This window comes from Mesoplodon bidens, assembly GCF_964165515.1.
Source record: "Mesoplodon bidens genome assembly, chromosome: 4".
In the NCBI taxonomy this organism is placed as follows: domain Eukaryota; kingdom Metazoa; phylum Chordata; class Mammalia; order Artiodactyla; family Ziphiidae; genus Mesoplodon; species Mesoplodon bidens.
Window position 1 is genome coordinate 149,474,458 of NC_138160.1, and position 25,169 is coordinate 149,499,626.

Below are 25,169 nucleotides of genomic sequence, written 5' to 3' on the forward strand. Positions count from 1 at the left end.
CAACAAAGAGTAGCCCCCACTCACAGCAACTTGCAAAAGCCTGTGCGCAGCAACAAAGACCCAGCACAGCCAAAAATAAATAAATTTATTAAAAAAAAATTTTTTAAAGGATGCATATATGTATATGTATAACTGATTCACTTTGCTGTACACCTGAAACTAACATAACATTGTAAATCAACTATACTCCAACAAAGATTTTTTTAAAAATTAAAAGATAATGAGCAGAATAAAAACAAACAAAAACCACAGAACTTGGGCACAAAAAAGACAATGTGAATTGCATAAGGAGCAAAATTACAGATGTTTCAGAGATCCAGCTGGTTAAGGAGATATTAACAAACCAATTATTAAGCATGTGCATGTCCCCACAAGGCAAAACTGCTTGCCAGCAACTGAAATACCAGCCTTGGGAATCTATACATCATCTGCTTTGTAGTTCCTTCCTATTATTCAACAGGGAACTGCTCCTCTTTAGTGAATAGATATCTGTGTACACCGCTGGGCTGCTTTGGGTCAAGATGTGATTGACGATTGACCATGAGAGCTTTCAGGGTATGTAGAACTAGAAAATATATTTTTAAAAATCTGCCCAATGGGCTTCCCTGGTGGCGCAGTGGTCGAGAATCTGCCTGCCGATGCAGGGGACATGGGTTCGTGCCCCAGTCTGGGAAGATCCCACATGCCGCGGAGCAGCTGGGCCCGTGAGCCATGGCCGCTGAGCCTGCGCGTCCGGAGCCTGTGCTCTGCAATGGGAGAGGCCACAACAGTGAAAGGCCCATGTACCACAAAAAAAAAAAAAAAAAAAAAAAAAAAATCCTGCCCAATGCATTTGAGCAGAAGTGCTGGTTTCTATTTAAAACCTGTTTTTCTGCTCTATATACAGGGATGGGAGCAAAAGATGTCTTAATATGTCACGTGTCACGTGCTGGAGACAAGCAGCTTGGTAAATGGCTGTTTATCTTCTCTTCTGTGTTTTTAGTATTGGGTGACTGAGGTTTTCTGAGTGGTTTATCATAAAACCACACTTCAAGTCTTGTTTCTGCTCAGAGAGTCTTTTCAAATATCCAAATGTATTTCTCATCCTGAGCTCTTGGTAATAATAGATATAGAAAGCTCTCTAATGGTGATCAGTAGAACATGCTTGATTTTTTAAAATCATTAATAGAAGATCAATGATGTGGTTTTACCAGGAAAAAAATACAGGCAGACCTCAGAGACATCAGTTTTTACTCCAGAACACCCAGATAAAGTGAATATCAAAATTAAGGGAGTTACACAATTTTTTTTGTTTCCTGGTGCATAAAGTCATGTTCACACTATAGGGTAGTCTGCTAAGTGTGCAAGAGCATTGTGACTAAAACCTTGTCTGTACCTTAATTTTTTAAAAGAGTTTACTGCTAAACAATTAGTTTAGCCATTAGCAAGCAAATGCTCTTGGGAAAAAATGGCACCCAAAGACTCTCTGGATGCAGGGTTGCTACATACCTGCAATCTGTAAAAATCAAAGTATTTGCAAAGTGCAATAGTCGTAACAAGATAAAACATGTGCCTTTATTCATAGCTCAAATGACTGTCTATGTCTACCCAAAAAGAATATTAAGATAATCACAGATGGGAGGGAGATGCAAGAGGGAAGAGATATGGGGATATATGTATATGTATAGCTGATTCACTTTGTTATAAAGCAGAAACTAAAAAACACCATTGTAAAGCAATTATACTCCAATAAAGATGTTAAAAAAAAAGATAATCACTGAATCAGATTTCTAGTACATTTCCAGAATGCAAACTCATAAATATAAATCTCAGTGTACTCTGATCATTAGAAACAAGCAGTTGAAAAGTAAATGTTTAAAATTTTATAAACATAGACTTTTAAAACTACTTGGGGGAATTCCCTGATGGTCCAGTGATTAGGACTCTGTGCTTCCACTGCAGGGGGCACAGCTTCGACCCCTGGTCAAGGAACTAAGATCCCGCAAGCTGCATAGCGCAGGCAAAAAAAATCCTACTTGGTATTAAAACTAATTTTCTTTCGAGATGCTCAACTTTGCTAATTATTAGAGAAATGCAAATCAAAACTACAATGAGGTACCACCTCACACTGGTCAGAATGGCCATCGTTAAAAAGTCTACAAATGACAAATGGTGGAGAGGGTTTGGACAAAAGGGAACCCTCCTACACTGTTGATGCGAATGTAAATTGGTGCAGTCACTATGGAGAATAGTACGGAGGTTCCTTAAAAAACTGAAAATAGAGCTACCGTTATGATCCAGTAATCCCACTCCTGGGCATATATCTGGAGAAAACCATAATTTAAAAAGATACATGCACCCCAATGTTCATTGCAGCACTATTTACGATAGCCAGGACATAGAAGCAACCTAGATGTCCATTGACAGATGAATGCCTAAAAAGATACACACACACACACTCACACACACACACGTATACTACTCAGCCATAAAAAAGAATGAAATAATGCAATTTGCAGCAACACGAATGGACCTAGAGATTAGCATACTACGTGAAGTAAGTCAGACAGAGACAGACTAATATCATATGATATCACTTATATGTGGAAACTAAAAAAAATGATACAAGTGAACTTATTTACAAAACAGAAACAGATGCACAGACTTAGAAAACAAATTTATGGTTACCAAGGGGGAAAGGTGGGGGGAGGGATAAATTAGGAGTTGGGGATTAACAGATACACACTACTATATATAAAACAGATAATCAACAAGGACCTACTGTATAGCACAGGGAACTCTACTCAATTTTCTGTAATAACCTAAATGAGAAAAGAATCTGAAAAAAAAAAATATATATATATATGTATAACTGAATCACTTTGCTGTACACCTGAAATTAATACAACATTGTAAATCAACTATACTCCAATATAAAATGAAAATTTTAAAAAAGAAATGCTGAACACCAATGGGTTATCAGTAAAAACCAATATACCATCACAAGGAGATCCCGTTTCAGACACTTGAGATGGACAAAATTAAGGTGGATTCTCCAAGTGCTGGAAATGGCGTGGAATAAACACTCGACTCCAACCCAACATCCACACTTCCTAGTATTTTAAAAACATCCATAATCTACAACCTGGCAATTTTTGCCCACAAGTAAAAAATTTGTGATACATTTGACCCAGGAGACAAAAAGGAGTGTAACAGCATTGGTGACAGATCAAAAATTAACATGAGACAGGACTTCCCAGGTGGCGCAGGGGTTAAGAATCCGCCTTCCAATGCAGGGGACAAGGGTTTGATCCCTGGTGGGGGAACTAATATCCCAAACTAAGATCCCACATGCCTGGGGGCAGTTAAGCCTGCGCCCCACAACTAGAGAAGCCTGCGTGCCGCATCGAAGAGCCTCGCAGGCCAAAACAAAAAATTTCTAAATTTAAAAAATAATAAATAAATAAATTAACATGAGACAACCGTGAGCAAAATCCACAAGGACTGGATGGAGGAGTTAACCGGGGGACCCCTTTCCTCTGACTGCAGCACGTGTGAAACAGACTGCAACTGAGAGCCACACAGAAGCCTTCCATGTGATGACACTGGTGTAGCACTGCTCATATTCACTTACCGCAAATTCAGCAGAAGCAAAATCAAATAAAACACTGCTTGGGGACTTCCCTGGTGGCCCAGTGGTTGAGAGTCCAACTGCCGATGCAGGGGACACGGGTTCGTGCCCCGGTCCGGGAAGATCCCACATGCCGCGGAGTGGCTGGGCCCGTGAGCCATGGCCGCTGAGCCTGCGCGTCCTGAGACTGTGCTCTGCAACGGGAGAGGCCACAACAGTGAGAGGCCCGCGTACCGCAAAAAAAAAAAAAAAAAAAAAAAAATAGAGTTGCCATATAAGCCAGCAATCCCACTCGTGGTCATATATCTAGACAAAACTGTAATTCAAAAAGATACACGCACCCCTATGTTCATAGCAGCACTATTTACAATAGCCAAGGCATGGAAACAACCTAAATGTCCATCGACAGATGACTAGATAAAGAAGATGTGGTATATACATACAATGGAATATTACTCAGCCATAAAAAAGAATGAAATAATGCGATTTGCAGCAACATGGATGGCCCTAGAGGTTATCATACTAAGTGAAGTAAGCCAGAAAGAGAAAGACAAATACCATATGATATCACTTATATGTGGAATCTAAAATATGACACAGGGAATTCCCTGGCGCTCCAGTGGTTAGGATTCCATGCTCTCACTGCCGAGGACCCGGGTTCAATCCCTGGTCAAGGAACTAAGATCCCACAAGCCTTGCGGTGCAGCCAAAAATAAAAAAATAAAATAAAGTAAAATACAACACAAATGAACTTATCTACGAAACAGAAACAGACTCACAGACATAAAGAACAGACTTGTGGTTGCCAAGGGAAGGGGGTGGAGGTGGGAAGGAGTGGGAGTTGGGGTTAGCAGATGCAAACTATTATATATAGGATGCATAAACAAGGTCGTACTGTCTAGCACAGGGAACTATATTCAATATCCTGTGATAAACCATAATGGAAGAGAATATGAAGAAGAGTATATATATACTTATAACCGAATCACTTTGCTGTACAGCAGAAATTAACAACTCTACTTCAATAAAATAATAATAATAATAATAATAAAAGAGAGTAGCCAATTCACCATCTGTGCCTTCTAAAAAGGCAGAGTTAAGTGGAGGATCATTTTGGTGGTTAGAGAATGAGTCAGGTGTCACGCCTGAATATTGTTTCGAAGTTTTCTCGAAGCCCTCATAGTAATCTGCGATTGATTCCTCTGGTCTTTGTCTACATTGCTGAATCTCTGACCAGTCTAAGGCTTTGGGGAAAAGCCCTGGGATACGTCTGAGTAATTTACCAGCCAACTGCCTGCATTCAGCTCCAGTCTGCGGGCTACGAAGATGGAAATTCTCTAAAGGCGTCTTTCAGCTTGCTTTCTCTATCCACTCCTGTGCTTTACTTTCAGAAACTAACAGCTATATTAATTGATATAGATCTGCAAAGCTGGGCTCATAGGTTCAGCTGGTTAACTCAAACTCCTTAGCAAATCCCAGTGGATCTTGACTAGGTTTAGGAAATTCCTTTAGCTAAAGCTCTGAGTTCTGCTCTGGTCCAAGGGTGTGCACCTAAACACCAAGGACAGTTCACCTCTCCCTGTAACAGGTTTCTCCATAAAGGGAGCTATGATTGCTTCTGATTTTCTGTCCTCCTTTGCTGGGAAAGGGGAAGCAGCAGGAGGCGAGGTTGATGGGAGGGAGGAGGGAGGGAGGGGGAGAGAGGGAGAGAGAGAGAGAGAGAGAGAAAATGAGAGAGAGAGAGAGACCCTTGGGATCAGGCATTTCAGATAAAAGAGGGAGAGACAGAGTTAAGGCTAGTGGCTTTTTAAATTCCAATATACACCTCAGCTATCTGGGGCCAGTATCCCGGGCTTTCTCATCCTGAGTCTCCTCAGGATGCATCATTGGAGGGTGGGGGATGGCTGCAGAGGCTGACAGCTTGCTGGGGGACATCCTGTCTCCACCTTGAGTTCCCTCGGGGCTCACCTTCCGGGGGTGGCTGTCATGTGACGGCTGCACGTCCTTTGTTTACTCATAGGGCAAGCAGCATTTTTATTTTTTTTATTTTTATTTTTATTTTTTGGCTGCCCCGCAGGGCTTTGGGATCTTAGTTCCCCGAACAGGGATTGAACCCCAGCCCCCCAGCAGTGAAAGCACCAAGTCCTAACCACTGGACCACCAGGGAATTCCCAGCAAGTAGCATTTTTAATTCACAAAGAGTTGAAAACAAGACCTCCTGCCAACCCAGAAAACCTCTCACAAATGTAGAAAAGAAAGAAAACAGATATAGAGTCATAGGTGTAGAAAACAAACTTATGGTTACCAGCGGGGAAAAGGGGGGAGGGATCATTTGGGAGATTGGGATTGACATACACACACTATTATATATAAAACAGATAACTAATAAGGACCTACTGTATAGCACAGGGAACTCCGCTCAATATTCTGTAATGACCTATATGGAAAAAGAATCTAAAAAAGATTGGATATATGTATAACTTATTCACTTTGCTGTACAGCAGAAACTAACACAGCACTGTGAATCAACTATACTCCAATAAAAAAATTTTTTTTAAACTTTTATTATTGACAGCACTAAGCCAAAATGTGAGGCACATCTCAGGCAATCCGCTAAGAGGTTGCAAAAACAGAAAAACATTTCGTCCCCTTTTGGAGCTAAATTGATGCAACTCATGAATACCTGTTCTCAAGATAAGCCATAACCAGTCCTCAGGTGAGAGACCCCGACAGCATCGGTCACACTTAGTTCAAATTCACTTCTCCTGGTAATTGGGTGACCGTCTGTGTTAATTAACTGACTTTATTCAAAGGCAAAACCCACTTTTACCTTTAGGACAGGAGGGAGTTTTGCACAGAGAGGCAGGGGCTCCCCTGACAACTGCATTTCAGGGAGAAGGCTCTCAGGTCCTCCCGAAAGACTCCCGGGTGGTAAAGCTGGCAAGAGCCTTATTTAGTTTTTAAAAAGGTTTATTTACATTTCAAAGGATAGAGAAAGAAATTTATCCCACCACACGTTCTCTAAAGAAAATGCTCGGGCTTCCCTGGTGGCGCAGTGGTTGAGAGTCCGCCTGCCGATGCAGGGGACATGGGTTCGTGCCCCGGTCTGGGAAGATCCCACATGCCGCGGAGCGGCTGGGCCCATGAGCCATGGCCGCTGAGCCTGCGCGTCCGGAGCCTGTGCTCCACAAGGGGAGAGGCCACAACAGTGAGAGGCCCGCGTACTGCAAAAAAAAAAAAAGAAAAAAAAAGAAAATGCTCTACCAAAAGGAGGAGGGATAAATCTCTTTCCTTATTTTCAACAGGGAGAGTTAGGGCTCTTGTTCTCAATTTGATTTGCCCTTACATCTGTAGAAAAACAAACAAACAAACAAAAAAACCAATCGTTAAGTTTCAAGGGACCAGAATTAAAAATTTTAGAAGCTCTTCCAAACCAAGACTGGAATCAAAACTGGGAGGGACGGAGCCTGTGCTCCGCAACGGGAGAGGCCACAACAGTGAGAGGCCCGCGTACCGCAAAAAAAAAAAAACCTGGGAGGGGGTGACCTAATATGGTGAAGAAAATATTGGAAAACTGGATATTGTTTCATGCTTAAAATCGCCTTTGAAATATTATGGAGAAGTACAATACGTGGCACTCAGAAAAGAATGCACTAAATGTTGTACGCTACGTTTAATCATTTTAAGTTAAAAAAATCGTGTTCAGATTGTGAATGAAAAATGTTGCCTGCCATATCAGCAAAGGGTGCTGTGGCCGTAAAGCCATCAGCCACTACCAGCCCTACCCCGCCGCCCCCGAGCCCCAACAGTGAGCCAGGAGGGAACTCAGGATGGAGACAAGGGGCTGCTGCCCGCCAAGTCCTCGGTCACTGCAGCCACCCCCAAAAATGGTGCACCCTGGGGGCGGGGGGCGGGGGTGGGACTCAGGATAAGAAAGAACAAGATACTGGTCCTAGGGGCTTCCCTGGTGGCGCAGTGGTTGGGAGTCCGCCTGCCGATGCAGGGGACACGGGTTCGGGCCCCGGTCCAGGAAAATCCCACATGCCGTGGAGCGGCTGGGCCCATGAGCCATGGCCGCTGAGCCTGTGCGTCCAGAGCCTGTGCTCCCCAACTGGAGAGGCCACAACAGCGAGAGGCCCGCGTACCACAAAAAAAAAAAAAAGATACTGGTCCTAGACAGTCAAGGTGCACAGCAAAGGAATGATTTCAATGAGCCCAGACTCTTGCATCTTCACATAACCAGAAAAGTGCTAAATTCATTAACTTGAGATGTCTGGATTTCTTTTTTTTTTCCCCCTTTTAATGTGTTTTTTTATATTTTGGCCACACCGAGTGGCATGTGGGATGCTTCCCGGACCAGGGATCGAACCCAGGCCTTTGCAGTGAAAAGTCCAAATCCTAACCACTAGGCCACCAGGGAACTCCCTGGTTTTCTTTAATTAACAGTAATCTTTTTGCTGTTCCAACTACTTGGGTTTTGTTGCAAAACTTCTCTGTACCCTGGTTTCTCCCTTACCTCTTTGGAGCAGTTCCTCAGAGCGATCTGAGAAGCTGTCTTCTGGGCTTGAGTCCTCAGAACATCTGCCAAATAAAACATAATTCCCGGGCTTCCCGGGTGGTGCAGTGGTTGAGAGTCCGCCTGCCAAAGCGGGAGATGCGGGTTCGTGCCCCGGTCCGGGAAGATCCCACATGCCACGGAGCGGCTGAGCCCGTGAGCCATGGCCGCTGAGCTTGCATGTCCGGAGCCTGTGCTCCGCAGCGGGAGAGGCCACAACAGTAAGAAGCCTGCGTACCGCTAAAAAACAAAAAACAAAAAACAAAAAAACATAATTCCCAACATTTAGGTTGTGCATTTTTTTTCAGTCGCTAAGCTTAAGGAATAAATAATAAACGGGCACCATAGACTGGGCACCCACACTTATGAACAGACTGAGGCAACTCCTGGTCTTTTGAGGGTGCCCCACTCTGACTGCTACTCCCCCAGCCCCCAGCGGTCACCACCACCCTGAATTTTGTGGTAATTCTTCATAACTTGTATCATCTATTATTTATTACTAAGCAGGGTTGGGTGTAATTCTGCTGCCTTTGAAATTTCAGAAACTATTCCTGGAATTACCCTGAAAAGCCTTTCCTGTGGTGTGTATGTGTCTATGTGTTCTTACCAGGCTCTGTTCAACCGAGTGTGTGCAGTTTCTTTTCTTTTCTTTTTAAATTAATTAATTTTATTTTTGGCTGTGTTGGGTCTTCGTAGCTGCGCCCAGGCTTTCTCTAGTTGCAGCAAGCCGGGGGCTACTGTTCCTTGTGCTGCGCAGGCTTCTCACTGCGGTGGCTTCTCTTGTTGCGGAGCACGGGCTGTAGACGCACGGGCTTCAGTAGTTGTGGCGCGCCAGCTCGGTAGTTGTGGCGTGCGGGCTTCAGTAGTTGTGGCGCCCGGGCTTAGCTGCTCCGTGGCATGTGGGATCTTCCCGGACCAGGGCTCGAACCCGTGTCCCCTGCATTGGCAGGCGGAGTCTCAACCACTGCGCCACCAGGGAAGTCCCTGTGTACAGTTTCTTAAGCTCACCTAGTGTTTCGCTCAGAGAAAACTGCACCCAAACAAATGTGAAATTCATGTTATGCTCAATTCACTCCCTTATGTGGAAGCCATCTTGTAACCCATCTGTGCTCAAAACGCAGGTGTTCAGGCAGCCCTGACAGTGCCTGTCCTGGACTAAGAATGTTGCCTGCCCCATCAGTAAACAAAGGATGTTGGGGCTGGCCAACCAGCAGCCCCTGCAGCCGCCCTCAGCAGTGCACCCTGGGGCGATTCAGGATGGAGAAAAGCAGGATACTGGCCCTAGATGGTTAAGGTGCATAAGAAAGGAATTATTTCAATCCGCCCAGACTAAAACAGAATAGAGGGACTTCCCTGGTGGTCCAGTGGGTAAGACTCTACGCTCCCAAGGCAGGGGGCCAGGGTTCCATCCCTGGTCGGGGAACTAGATCCCGCGTGCCGCAACTAAGAGTTCGCATGCCTCAGTGAAGACCCGGCACAGCCAAAATTAAAACACGCACACGCACGCGCGCACACACACACACACACACAACAAGTACAGTATTGCAAAACTAGCATAGCATATTTAAAAAAAAGAATAAAATAACAGGGACCTACTCTATAGCACAGAACTATACTAAATATCTTGTAATAACCTATAATGGAAAAGAATCTGAAAAAGAATATAGACATAGATATATATGTATAACTGTATCACTTTGCTGTATACCTGAAACTAACACAACACTGTAAATCAGCTATACTTAAATTAATAAAGTTCAGAAAATAAAAATAAGCCCAGACTCCGCATCTCCCCTTACCTAGAAAAGCGCTAAATTCACTAACTTAAAAGATGTCTGGTTTCCTTTAATTAGCTGTTCTGACTACCTGGGGTTTTTTTTGTTTTGTAAAAACTCATATGGGACTTCCCTGGTGGTTAAGACTCTGCCCTCCCAATACAGGGGGCCAGGGTTCCATCCCTGGTCGGGGAACTAGATCCCACATGCATGCTACAACTAAGAGTCCGCCTGCCACAACTAAGGAGCCCATCTGCTGCAACTAAGACCCGGCGCAACCAAATAAATAAACTACATAAAATAAAATAAAAAACAAACTCATATATATTCTGGCCCCTCCGTTATCTCTTTGGAGCAGTCCCTCAGACCTATCTGAAAGGCATAATTCTCAACTTTTAGGTTGTGCATGCATTCCTTCTCAATTGACAGTGCATATTTACTATTTATATCTAAGTCAAAATTGAAGGCAATGTCACATCCCTAAATACTTCCAATTAGTTTTCCCCAACAAACTAATACATCTAGTGATCAAGACAGTGTTGTATTGCCATAAAGATAGTTGAATTGGGCTAACATGGTGGCGCAGTGGTTGGGAATCTGCCTGCCAATGCAGGGGACACGGGTTCAAGCCCTGGTCCAGGAAGATCCCACATGCCGCAGAGCAGCTAAGCCCGGGCGCCACAACTACTGAGCCTGCGCTCTAGAGCCTGCAAGCCACAACTACTGAGCCCGCATCCCACAACTACTGAAGCCCGCGCATCTAGAGCCTGTGCTCTGCAACGAGAAGCCACTGAAATGGAAAGACCACACACCGCAACAAGGAGTACCCCCTGCTCACCACAACTAGAGAAAGCCCAAGCAGAGCAACGAAGACCCAATGCAGCCAAAAATAAATAAAATAAATAAATTTATTAAAAAAAATTTTTTTAAGATAGTTGAATTGATGGATGAAATGGAATTTAAAAATCCAGTGGTAGACCCTACATGTATGTTCAATTAATTTTGCCAAAAGGCAATACAAGGTAGAAATTGTTCTGCAACACCTGGAAATCCATATAAAAATAAACTCTAATCCCAATTTCACACTATAAACAAAAATTATTTTGAGATGAATTATAGATCAAAATGTAAGTGCTGAAGTACAAAGCTTTTTATTTATTGAAGTATAGTTGGTTTACAATGTTGTGAGTTTCCGGTGTACAGCAAAGTGATTCAGTTATACATGTATCTATCTATACATGTATATATTCTTTTTCAGATTCTTTTCCATATAGAGTATTACAAGATATTAAATATAGTTCCCTGTGCTATACAGTAGGACTTTTAAATTTATTTTATATATAGTAGTATCTGTTAATCCCAAACTCCTAATTAATCTCTCCCCACCTTCCCCTCTGATAACCATGTTTGTTTTCTATGTCTGTGAGTCTGTTCCTGTTTTGTAAATAAGTTCATTTCTGGCTTACTTAGTATGATCATCTCTAGGTCCATCCATGTTGCTGCAAATGGCATTATTTCATTCTTTTTTATGGCTGAGTAGTATTCCATTTTATATATGTAGCATTTCTTTATCCATTCATCTGTTGATGGACACGCAGGTTGCTTCCATGTCTTGGCTACTGTAAATAGTGCTGCTATAATGTAAATAGTGCTGCTATGAACATAGGGGTACATGTATCTTTTTGTTTTCATAGATCTTTACTGGAATATAATTGCTTCACAATACTGTGTTAGTTTCTGTTGCACAACAAAGCAAATCAGCCATATGCATACACATGTCCCCACATCCCCTCCCTCTTGAGCCTCCCTGCCATCCTCCCTATCCCACCCCTCTAGATCATCGCGAAGCACAGAGCTGATCTCCCTGTGCTCTGCTGCTGCTTCCCACTAGCTGTCTGTTTTACACTCGGTCGTGTATATATGTCGATGCTACTCTCACTTCGCCCCAGTTTTGCCCTCCCACCCCATGTCCTCAAGTCCATTCTCTATGTCTACCTCTTTATTCCTGCCACGTCACTAGGTACATCAGTTCCAATTTTTTCTCCCTAGATTCCATATATATGCATTAGCATACGGTATTTGTTTTTCTCTTTCTGACTTACTTCACTCTGTATGACACTCTAGGTCCATCCACCTCACTACAAATGACTAAATTTCGTTTCTTTTTATGGCTAAGTAATATTCCATTGTATATATGTGCCACATCCTCTTTATCCATGCATCTGTTGATGGACATTCAGGTTGGTTCCACATCCTGGCTATTGTAAATAGTGCTGCAATGAACATTGTGGTGCATGTCGCTTTCTGAATTATGGTCTTCTCAGCATATATGCCCAGTAGTGGGATTGCTAGATCACATGGTAGTTCTGTTTTTAGTTTTTTGTTGTTGTTGTTGTTGTTGTTTTTGTGGTACGTGGGCCTCTCACTGCCATGGCCTCTCCGGCTGCGGAGCACAGGCTCCGGACACGCAGGCTCAGCAGCCATGGCTCACGGGCCCAGCCACTCTGCGGCATGTGGGATCTTCCCAGACCGGGGCACGAACCTGTGTCCCCTGCATCAGCAGGCAGACTCTCAACCACTGCGCCACCAGGGAAGCCCCTATTTTTAGTTTTTTAAGGAACCTCCATACTATTCTCCATAGTGGCTGTATCAATTTACATTCCCACCAACAGTGCAAGAGGGTTCCCTTCTCACCACACCCTTTCCAGCATTTACTATTTCGAGATTTTTGGATAATAGTCATTCTAACCAGTGTGAGGTGATACCTCATCGCAGTTTTGATTTGCATTTCTCTAGTAATAAATGATGTTGAGCAACTTTTCATGTGCCTCTTGGCCATCTGTATGTCTTTCTTGGTGAAATGTCTATTTAGGTCTTCCCCCAATTTTTTAACTGGATTTTTTTGATATTGAGCTCCATGAGCTGTTTGTATATTTCGGAAATTACTCCTTTGTCTGTTGTTTCATTTGCAAATATTTTCTCCCATTCTGAGGGTTGTCTTTTTGTCTTGTTTATGGTTTCCTTTGCTGTGCAAAAGGTTTTAAGTCCCATTTGTTTATTTTTGTTTTTTTTTTTTTTTTTTTTTTTTTTTTTTTTTTTTTTTTTTGCTGTACGCGGGCCTCTCACTGCTGTGGCCTCTCCCGTTGCGGAGCACAGGCTCCGGACACACAGGCTCCGCGGCCATGGCTCGCGGGCCCAGCCGCTCCGCGGCATGTGGGATCTTCCGGGATAGGGGCACGAACCCGTGTCCCCTGCATCGGCAGGCGGACTCTCAACCACTGTGCCACCAGGGAAGCCCTATTTTTGTTTTTATTTCCATTATTCTAGGAGGTGGGTCAAAAAAGATCTTGCTGTGGTTTATGTCAAAGAGTGTTTTTCCTATGTTTTCCTCTAAGAGTTTTATAGTGTCTGGTCTTACATTTAAGTCTTTAATCCATTTGGAGTTTATTTTTGTGTATGGTGTTAGGTAGTGTTTTAATCTCATTCTTCTACATGTAGCTGTTCAGTTTCCCCAGCAGCACTTATTGAAGAGGCTGTCTTTTCTCCATTGTATGTTCTTGACTCCTTTGTCATAAATTAGGTGCCCATATGTGCATGGGTCTATCTCTGGCATTCTATCCTGTACCACTGATCTATATTTCTGTTTTTGAGCCAGTACCATACTGTCTTAATTATTGTAGCTTTGTGGTATAGTTTGAGGTCAGGGAGCCTGATTCCTCCAACTCCGTTTTTCTTTCTCAAGATTGCTTTGGCTATTCAGGGTCTTTTGTGTTGCCATACGAATTGTAAGATTTTTGTTCTAATTCTGTTAAAAATGCCATTGGTAGTTTGATAGGAATTGCACTGAATCTGTAGATTGCTTTGGGTACTACAGTCATTTTCACAATATTGATTCTTCCAATCCAAAAACATGGTATATTTCTCCATTTGCTTATGTCATCTTTGATTTCCTTCACCAGTGTATTATTGTTTTCTGAGTATGAGTCTTTCACCTCCTTAGGCAGGTTTAGTCCTAGGTATTTTATTCTTTTTCTTGCAATGGTAAATGGGAGTGTTTCCTCGATTTCTCTTTCTGATTTTTCATTGTTGGTGTATAGGAATGCCAGAGATTTCTGTGCATTAATTTTTCATCCTGCAACCTTACCAAATTCACTGATTAGCTCTAGTAGTTTTCTGGTGGCATCTTTAGGATTTTCTATGTACACTATCATGTCATCAGCAAACAGTGACAGTTTTACTTCTTCTTTTCCAATTTGTATTCCTTTTATTTCTTTTTCTTCTCTGACTGCTGTGGCTAGGACTTCCAAAACTATGTTGAATAAGAGTGGCAAGAGTGGACATCCTTTTCTTGTTCCTGATCTTAGTGGAAATGCTTTCAGTTTCTCACCATTGAGTATGATGCTTGCTGTGGGTTTATCATTTATGGCCTTTATTATGTTGAGGTAGGTTCCCTCTATGCCCATTTTCTGGAGAGTTTTTATCATAAATGGGTGTTGTATTTTGTCAAAAGCTTTTTCTGCATCTGTTGAAATGATCATATGATTTTTATTCCTTAATTTGTTAATGTGATGTATCACATTGATTGATTTGCACATATTGAAGAATCCTTGCATCCCTGGGATAAACCCCAGTTGATCATGGTGTATGATCCTTTTGATGTGCTGTTGGATTCTGTTTGCTAGTATTTTGTTCAGCATTTTTGCATCTACGTTCATCAGTGATACTGGTCTATAATTTTCTTTTTTTGTGATATCTTTTTTTGGTTTTGGTATCAGGGTGATGGTGGCTTCGTAGAATGAATTTGAGAGTGTTTCTCCCTCTGCAAGTTTTTGGAAGAGTTTGAGAAGGATCGGTGTTAGCTCCTCTCTAAATGTTTGATAGAATTTGCCTGTGAAGCCATCTGGTCCTGGACTTTTGTTTGTTGGAAGGTTTGTAATTATGGCCTCAATTTCATTACTTGTGATAGGTCTGTTTATATTTTCTAATTCTTCCTGGTTCAGTCTTGGAAAACTGTACCTTTCCAAGAATTTGTCCATTTCTTCGTGGTTGTCCATTTTATTGGCATATAGTTGTTTGTAATAGTCTCTTATAATCCTTCGTATTTCTGCAGTGTCAGTTGTGATTTCTCCTTTTTCAGTTCTGATTTTATTGATTTGCATCCTCTCCCTTTTTATCTTGATGAGTCTAGCTAAGGGTTTATCAATTTTGTTTTTCTCAAAGAACCAGCTTTTAGTTTTATTGATCTTTGCTATTGTTTTCTTCATTTCTATTTATTTCTGCTCTGATCTTTATGATTGCTTTCCTTCTGCTGACTTTGGGTTTTCTTTGTTCTTCTTTCTCTAGTTGTTTTAAGTGTAGGGTTAGATTGTTTGAGATTTTTCTTGTTTCTTGAGGTGAGATTGAATTGCTATAAACTTCCCTCTTAGAACTGCTTTTGCTGCGTCCCATAGGTTCTGGGTCATCATGTTTTCACTGTCATTTGTTTCTATGTATTTTTTAATTGTTTTCTTTGATATCTTCAGTGATCTCTTGGTAGCACACTGTTTAGCCTCCATGTATTTGTGTTTTTTTACAGTATTTTTTCCTGTAATTGATTTCCAATCTCATAGTGTTGTGGTCAGAAAAGATGCTTGATATGATTTCAATTTTCTTAAATTTTCCAGGGCTTGATTTGTGACCCAAGATGTGATCTATCCTGGAGAATGTTCTGTGTGCCCTTGAGAAGAAAGTGTATTCTGCCACTTTTGGGTGGAATGTTCTATAAATATCAATTAGACCTATCTGGTCTACTGTGTCATTTAAAGCTTGTGTTTCCTTGTTTATTTTCTGTTTGGATGATCTATTTGTGTAAGTGGGGTGTTAAAGTCCCCTACTATTAATGTGTTACTGTTGATTTCTCCTTTCATGTTGTTAGCATTTGCCTTATGTATTGAGGAGCTCCTTTATTGGGTGCATAAACATTTATAGTTCTTATGTCTTCTTCTTTGATCCTTTGATAATTATGTAGTGTCCCTCCTTATCTCTTGTAACAGTCTTTATTTTAAAGTCTACTTTATCTGATACAAGTATTGCTACTCTAGCTTTCTTTTGATTTTCATTTGCATGGAATATCTTTTTCCATCCCTTCACTTTCAGTCTGTATGTGTCCCTAGGTCTGAAGTGGGTCTCTTTGTAGACAGCATATATATGGGTCTTGTTTTGTATCCATTCAGCCAGTCTGTGTTTTTTGTTTGGGGCATTTAATCCATTTACATTCAAGGTTATTATCGATATGTATGTTCCTATTACCATTTTCTTAATTCTTTTGGGTTTGTTTATTTATTTAATTTATGTATCTTTGGCTGCATTGGGTCTTCTTTGTTGTGCACGGGCTTTCTCTAGTTGCAGCAACTTCTTCATTGTGGTATGTGGGCTTCTCATGGTCGTGGCTTCTCTTGTTGCAGAGCACGGGCTCTAGGCATGCAGACTTCAGTCATTGTTGCACACAGGCTCAGTAGTTATGGCACACGGGCTTAGTTGCTCCATGGCATGTGGGATCTTCCCGGACCAGGGCTCAAACCTGTGTCCCCTGCATTGGCAGGCAGATTCTTAACCATTGCGCCACCAGGGAAGTCCCTTTGGGTATGTTCTTGTGGGTCCTTTTCTTCTCGTGTTTCCTGCTTAGAGAAGTTTCTTTAGCATTTGTTGTAAAGCTGGTTTGGTGGTGCTGAATTCTCTTAGCTTTTGCTTGTCTGAAAAGCTTTTGATTTCTCCATCGAATCTGAATGAGATCCTTGCTGGTAGAGTAACCTTGGTTATAGGTTTTCCTCTTTCATCACTTTAAGTATATCCTGCCACTCCCTTCTGGCCTGCAGAGTTTCTGCTGAAAAATCAGCTGATAACGTTATGGGGATTCCTTTGTATGTTATTTTTTGTTTTTCCCTCGCTGCTTTTAATACTTTTTCTTTGAATTTAATTTTTGTTAGTTTGAATAATATGTGCTTTGGTGTGCTTTTCCTAGGGTTTATCCTGTATGGGACTCTGTGCTTCCTGGACTTGGGTGACTATTTCCTTTCCCATGTTAAGGAATGTATATATACATTCTTTTTCCTATTCTTTTCTATTATGGTTTATCACAGGACATTGTTACTGCTGTACATTGAATATAGATCCCTGTGTTGTATAGTAAGACCTGTTGTTTATCCATTCTATGTATTATAGACTGCATCTGCTAATCCCAAACTCCCAGTCCAGCCCTTCCCTATCCCCTCTCCCCCTTGGCAACCACAGGTCTGTTCTCTATGTCTGCGAGTCTGTTTCTGGTTCGTAGGTAAGTACATCTCTGTCCTGTTTTAGATTCAACATATGAGTGACATCATTGGGTATTTCCTTCTCTTTCAGACTTACTTCACTTAGTATGAGAATCTCTAGGTCCATCCATGTTGCTGCAAATGGCATTATTTCATTCTTTTTTATGGTCAAGTAGTATTCCATTGTATATGTGTACCACATCTTTATCTGTTCATCTGTCAATGGAAGATGCAGTAATAGTACAGAGACCTCTCGTGTGTTTTTTCCGCAGCTTCCCCCAGCGGTAACATCTTATGTAACTACAGTGTGGTGTCAAAACCAAGAGATTGGCTTTGGTACAATACAAAGGCCTTATTCAGATTTCGCCAGGTTCACATGCACACATTTGTGTGTTTACATGTGTGTGGAGTCCTGTGCCATTTTACCACATGTGTAGGTTCTTGCACCTGCCACCAAAATCAGGTCACACTGCTGTTTTTTGTTTGTTTTTAATTTTTATTTATTTGGTTGTGTTGGGTCTTCGTTGCTGCGCGCAGACTTTCTCTAGTTGCAGTGAGTGGGGGCTACTCTTTGTTGCGGTTCGTGGGCTTCTCATTGCATTGGTTTCTCTTGTTGCGGAGCTTGGGCTTTAGGCGTGCGGGCTTCAGTAGTTGTGGCACATGGGCTCTAGAGCGCGGGCTCAGTAGTTGTGGTGCACGGGCTTAGGTGCTCCATGGCATGTGGGGTCTTCCCAGACCAGGGCTCGAACCCATGTCCCAGCACTGGCAGGTGGATTCTTAACCACTGTGCCACCAGGGAAGTCCCCACACTGCTGTTTGTCACTACATAGATCCCTCTTTAAAAAAAAAAAATTATTTATTTATCTATTTTGGCTGAGCCAGGTCTTCATTGCAGCACGTGGGATCTTCATAGCAGCATGTGTACTCTTAGTTGCAGCATGCAGACTTCTTCATCATGGCATGTGAACTCTTAGTTGCAGCATGCATGTGGGTTCTAGTTCTCCGACCAGGGATCAAACCCAGGCCCCCTGCACTGGGAGCCTGGCGTCTTACCCACTGGACCACCAGGGAAGTCCCTATAGATACGTTTTTTTTTTTTTTTGAAGATGTTGGGGGTAGGAGTTTATTAATTAATTTATTTATTTTTGCTGTGTTGCGTCTTCGTTTCTATGCAAGGGCTTTCTCTAGTTGTGGCAAGCAGGGGCCACTCTTCATCGCAGTGAGCGGGCCTCTCACTATGGCAGCCTCTCTTGTTGCGGAGCACAGACTCCAGACGCGCAGGATCAGTAGTTGTGGCTCACGGGCCTAGTTGCTCCGCAGCATGTGGGATCCTCCCAGACCAGGGCTCGAACCTGTGTCCCCTGCATTAGCAGGCAGATTCTCAACCACTGTGCCACCAAGGAAGCCCTATAGATCCCTCTTGAAGCCATTGTTTTAAGGATGCTTGCACTCCCTGATGCGTCCAATATGTTGTTACTTTAACGTTAACTCTCCATGTGGGTTCATTACGATTGTGTATTTTCTAATTGTTGGTTTAATAGTTTTACGTAAGTGCATTAGATCAAGCTATGAGAAAACCTGAAAAACAACTGTGGAAACTAATTTTTAACTGCTGGAACTTACTCTTACTCAGAGAGTTGAGCCTAAATCTCTTTTTCTTTTCTTTTGCGGTATGCAGGCCTCTCACTGTGGTGGCCTCTCCCGTTGCAGAGCACAGGCTCCGGATGCGCAGGCTCAGCGGCCACGGCTCATGGGCCCAGCCGCTCCACGGCATGTGGGATCTTCCCAGACCAGGGCACGAACCCACATCCCCTGCATCGGCAGGCGGACTCTCAACCACTGCGCCACCAGGGAAGCCCTAAATCTCCCATTTTGACTGTGAATTTTGCACTTTCTCCTTTAATTCTGTCTTTTTTTTTTCTTACAGTATTTTGAGGCCAAGTTATTAGGTGCATACAGGTTTAGAAATTTTATAGAGCTCCCCAGACCCTTATCTGCAATTCCAAAATCCACAAGTCTTTGAATGTGTAATTTTGGCAACTCATTTTGCAGTAACGAAGATCATTTCTGCATTAATTTTTGGGAAAATCTGACCTCAACTTTTGTACACCGCTTTGTAGTATTATTTATCCCACTTAGGATGACTCTTTCTACATCTCACTGTAGGACTATTAATATGTTTTGTGTGGGCTGAAGGCTCTGAGCACTGGGCATCCTTGCAGGGCCTCCCCCGGTGGGTTCTCACGTGCTTCCGGAAGGATGACGGACTTCCCAAGTTTCCTGCCGGTGCTTGTGCCACATCACATCCAGGCTCCTCCTGGAGGCTCTTCTGCCCCACAGAGCCTTCCCCAGCACAAGCCCGGCCGTGATCACAGACGCAGAGTCTCTGGTTCTGGGCGAGTGTGAGCGAGTGTGAGAGGTGCCTGGGTCCTTAGTAAGTGTGTGTGAAGCGAGGAGGGTGAATTTATTGCCAGAGACTCCATCACATTTGTGGCTCTCTTGAGGCAGATTACAGGAAGTGGGTTTTGGATCCCTGTTTAATTCTGAATTCTCCTTCAAACACTCACTCCAACTGAGGAACATCTGTGGAAATGTTTACTTCTGGGAATGTTCCAGAAAAAAAACTTTTTTTTTTTTTTTTTTTTTTTTTTCTTTTTGCGGTATGCGGGCCTCTCACTCTTGTGGCCTCTCCCGTTGCGGAGCACAGGCTCCGGACGCGCAGGCCCAGCGGCCATGGCTCACGGGCCCAGCCGCTCCGCGGCATATGGGATCCTCCCAGACCGGGGCACGAACCCGTATCCCCTGCACCGGCAGGCGGACTCCCAACCACTGCGCCACCAGGGAGGCCCAGAAAAAAAAAAACTTTTGAGTTAGGTTTAGGGTGGGGCCGGCAAACTCTGGCCTGCCGGCCAAATCCAACCCCATGTAAATAAAGGATTACTGGGAGAGAAAAAGGGGGTTACTGGAACACGGACACGTTCCTTCCTTTATTGCCTGAACAGCAGAGGCCAGGTGTTGTCATAGAAAACCCATGGACCTCAAAACCAAAAACATTTGCCAACTGGCTTTAGGCAGAAAAAGTTTGCATTAGTTTTCTCCTGATTCATACTTTTCAAAGACTTTCCCCAGAGATACAATTTTGTCTTGAATAAAAGTCATTTGCCTCACATTTCTCTCCTGATCCCAACTGACTTTACCAAGAGCAAAGGACCAGGATCTATCCCTCCAGAATCTTACCATTTTTATGCCCTCAAATGTCTTTTCTCCAAAAATATCCTGTTTCGAAGTTGACTCCTTGGCTGTAAGCTGAGTCCTCCAGTCTACAATAAAATGGACAAAAAAATTACTAAAGTCTTAGAAAAAGAGAGTGACACTGAACAATAAAAAGAAAATAATTAAAAATGGACGGAGGATTTTAATACACATTTCTCCAAATAAGACATATAAATGGCCAATAAGCAGATGAAAAGATGCTCAACATCACTACTTAACAGGGAAATGTAAATCAAAACGACAATGAGATACCACTTCACACAAAGTAGGATCAAGAAGACTCATACAGGGACTTCCCTGGTGGCTCAGTGGTTAAGAATCTGCCTGCCAATGCAGCGGACACAGGTTTGATCCCTGGTCCAGGAAGATCCCACATGCCACGGAGCAACTAAGCCCGTGTGCCAAAACTACTGACCCTGTGTTCTAGAGCTCACGAGCCGCAATTACTGAAGCCCAGGCGCTTAGAGCCTGTGCTCGGCAACAACGAAGCCACCTCAATAAGAAGCCCGCACACCGCCAACGAAGAGTAGCCCCCGCTCGCTGCAACCAGAGAAAACCCACACGTAGCAACAAAGACCCAGTGCAGCCAAAACTAAATTAATTAATTAATTAATTTTTTAAAAAAAAGAATACTCATACAGGGACTTCCCTGGTGATCCAGTGGTTAAGACTCCATGCTTCTACTGCAGGGGGTGCAGATTTGATCCCATGCTGCACAGCATGGCCAAAAACAAAAACTCATACAAAAGAGTGTTGGCAAAGATGTGGAGAAGGTGGACCTCATGCACTGCTGGTGGGAATGTTAAACTGTGCAGCCACTGTGGAAAAGTTTGGAAGTTCCCCAAGAAGTTAAACATGGAGTTACAAGAGAAATGAAAACAGATGTCCACACAAAAACTTGTACCCAAATGTTCACATCAGCATGATTCACAACAGCCAAAAAGTAGAAACAACCCAAATGTCCATCAATTGGTGAACAGATAAACACTAGGTGTCCATGCATACAAACTCAGCCATGAAAAGGAGAAAAGCACTGACACTACAACATGGATGGACCTTGAGAACACGATGCTCGGTGAGAGAAGCCAGACACAGAAGGACACACAGAGTGTGATTCCACTGACGTAAAACATCCAGAAAAGACTTCTCTAGTGGCGCAGTGGTTAAGATTCCACCTGCCAACGCAGGGGACATGGGTTTGATCCCTGGTCCGGGAAGATCCCACATGCCGCGGAGCAACTAAGCCCATGCACCACAACCACTGAGCCCACATGCCGCAACTACTGAGCCTGCGTGCTGCAACTACCGAAGCCTGCACGTCTAGAGCCTGTGCGCCACAACTAAAGAATCCACTGCAATGAGCAGTCCGTGCACCATAATGAAGAGTAGCCCCTGCTCGCCACAACTAGGGAAAGCCCATGCGCAGCAACGAAGACCCAATGCAACCAAAAATAATAATAATAATAAAATAAAAATAATTTTTAAAAATTAAAAAAAAACCCATCCAGAACAGGCAAATCTACAGAGAGTGCATCTGTGGTTGTCAGGGGCTGGGGAAGGAGGGTGGGGACTGACTACTAATGGGCAGGGGGTCTTGTTTTGGGGGTGATGAGAATGTTCTGGAACTAGATAGTGGTGATGGCTGCACAACCCTGTGAATATACTATAAACAAGTGAATTGGACAGTTTAAAATGTGACTTTTATTGTATGTGAATTATATCTCAATTTTAACATGTTAGAAAGAAAGAAAGAAATGGCTGGACAAAGGTGAGTAAAACCAGGCAAACCCCATAGAGATATCTTAAAACATGGGCCCCAAAATGTGAAGGGAAATGTGGGGAAGCAGCATCCACCACTGGATAGAGAACAGGGCTGGTGTTGACCTCCAAGAGGTCTGCTGATGTTGGTAACAAAGGGCAGAAATGACAAATACTTTTTTTTTTTTTTTAGTTTTTTTAATTTAGTTTTTTCTCCAGGTGCCCTGGAGAATTTTTCCATCCAGAGTCCCTGACTCTTCTTGGTCCCACTGGGAGATCCTGGGAGGTCTGTGGGGCTTCCTGATCGCACAGGAAGATGCGGGATGGAAGGTGTAGGAGGACACAGCCCCAAACTACAAATCCTTCCCTCAGACTGGAGCCGATACTGCCATCTCCAGGGCTCCGAGGATAGGCAAATCTGACCCTAGACCTGCCAACGGGGACCCAAACTTCTGTGGACACAGGTGATGGTTTTCACGGGACCAAATCCCCCAGCCGCCCTCACCCTGCACGCCAAGGGGATCAGGAAACAGGAGGTCGAGTCACTGCTGGGAAACGTGGCCACCTGGGGAGGGCTCTTCACTGAGGGCAGGTCCCAGTGCTGTTGCCACGGCTCCCGAATCCGGGGAACACTCCAGCAAGAGCAGAAGCCAAATAAACACACCTTGCCTTAAGGTGTGAACCTGCCTGTTCTCACCCAGGTGAGCTTGCCCCTGGACATGCGGACATGTCTGGCGACCTCTGAGATTGTTACCACTGGGGGGCTCCCGGCATCGAGGGGGCGGGGCCAGGGATGCCACTCCAAACCCCACAGCGCCCAGGACGGCCCCCATGTCAGCAGTGCCGGGGAGCCCTGGCCCAGGGAACGTGGAGGCATGGACAGTGTTACCAAGCAAGGCCAGGTCTCCAGCATTATTTCTCCGTAGACATTCCTTTGGGAAGGATTCGGCAACACCCACCCCTCGGGGTGAAGTCCACGGCCACACCCTCAAACACTCCTGAGTCCTACGCCACCCCACACGCTTACGGAGCTGGCTGAGGAGGGGAACCAGCACATGCAGCGTTGTTCTGAGCCCGCCCTCCAACCTGGCCGGCACTGTGGGTGCCTGACGGTGATCACCTACCAGCTGGAGGTTCCAGAATCTCTCTGATGCAGGTCTGGAGGCTGAACGTGGCTCTCTGCTGTCAGACGAGCTCGTCCCACCTCACCCGGACCTGTCTCGGGTCCACACAGGCCCAGGCCCACTGAGGGCACGGAGTGAACACCCAGGGAACAAGTCACCATCCCCCAACGGGGACCATGAGTTCTTGGGACATTGGGGCCTCACAGCTCCTTCTGTGTCCCCACAGGACCTCAAGACATGCGGCAACTAGTCGGCTAAAAAGAGGTGTGAGAGAGACCCCGTGTGTCAGGGCAGCCCCTCCAGCCCCTAAGAGGCCCAGGGACTTGAGGGAAACCGGAACCCGGCCTTGGATGGCTGCTGACTCCAGGCTGGGAAGGAGAGGCGTCCACCCTTGAGAAAATGGAAAGTCCTGGGACTTCCCTGGAGGTCCAGTGGTTAAGACTGCGCCTTCCAGTGCAGGGGGTGTGGGTCCGATACCTGGTCGGGGAGCTAAGATCCCACATGCCTCGCGGCCAAAAAACAAAAACATAAAAACAGAAGCAATAGTGTAACAAATTCAATAAAGACTTTAAAAGTGGTCCACGTGAGGACTTCCTCGGTGGCGCAGTGGCTGGGAATCCGCCTTCCAATGCAGCAGACACGGGTTCGAGCCCTGGTCCGGGAAGATCCCACATGCTGCAGTGCAGCTAAGCCCATGTGCCACAACTGCTGAGCTGGCGCTCTAGAGCCCGTGAGCCACAACTAGAGAAAGCCCGTGCGCAGCAGCGAAGACCCAACACAGCCAAAAATAAATAAATAAAATAAATAAATTTATTTTAAAAGAAAGTGGTCCATGTGAAAAAAATCTTAAAAAAAAAAAAAGGAAAGTCCTTCTGAAGGAGGAGGGATTTTCCACTCATTCATTTACAACCAACTCATCAGAAGCCCAGCAAACATCCCATCTTCTACTGGGTTCCCCTCATGGAGAGGACAAGATCCTGAGCGGGCAGGGCTGCAGGGAGTTGGGGAGACAGAGGCCAGGTGACCCCACGCATCCCCAAGTCCTCCAGGCCACCACACTCCTACCCCCAAAGACCTGTGGCCTCATCACACACAGGGCCCACCCGCACAACCCACAGAAGGGGTGACAATATCCCTGATGTGCATGGGAGGAGACCAGCTCAGAGAGATCGGCTGTTTAAGGGGGCAAATGAACTTTCGAGTGGGGTTCTGGAGTTGCACCCTCAGAAAATGCCCTGCCCAACTCAGACATCAGCCAGGCTGGCTGCCTGGGCCTCCATCTGGCCAGCCTCTGGCAGGACCATGCAGCATCCCCACCGAGGGAAGGTGCCCACACCAAGACCAGGGACTCACCTCACTCGGGGTGCTAGTCAGCAAGCTGCCTTCTGGTGAGAACATCCATACCACTGTTGCTGGGCTCAGCAGCAGCAATGCCAGAATGTTCCCCTTCGTGGCCCTGTGGCCTCTCAGGGAATGGTGGTTTCTGGGTCCTGTCTGAGCCATCAGTCACTAACGCCAGCCCCGAACAGGTCCCCACCCCAGGGGAAGAGGCTTACCATGAAAACCACCCCAAGTTTAAGATAGGGCACAATCTTATTAATAATAAAAGACGCCACCCCTGAGCAATGATGACACACCAGATGGGCTGGGAACTCGGCACAGGTGAGTTCAGTAAATTTCATAATAATTCAGTGCCTGCTCAGGCTGCCATAACAGAATCCACAGACTGGGCACTAATCCCATCATGGGGCCCCACCCTCATGACTAATGACCTCCCAAAGGCCC

The 25,169-nt window shown here is 44.4% G+C and overlaps 1 long non-coding RNA gene across 1 annotated transcript in view; it reads right to left on the minus strand.

The window, feature by feature from the left end:
* LOC308617026 overlaps positions 1 to 25,169 on the minus strand; it is a 43,138-nt gene that overhangs the window by 2,949 nt on the left and 15,020 nt on the right. Inside the window, exons 2-4 of the long non-coding RNA XR_014015802.1 lie at positions 20,467 to 20,549; positions 8,127 to 8,191; positions 3,614 to 3,804 (exon numbers count right to left, since the gene is read on the minus strand). This is a non-coding gene — a long non-coding RNA (uncharacterized lncRNA). The remainder of the gene's footprint in view (positions 1 to 3,613; positions 3,805 to 8,126; positions 8,192 to 20,466; positions 20,550 to 25,169) is intronic.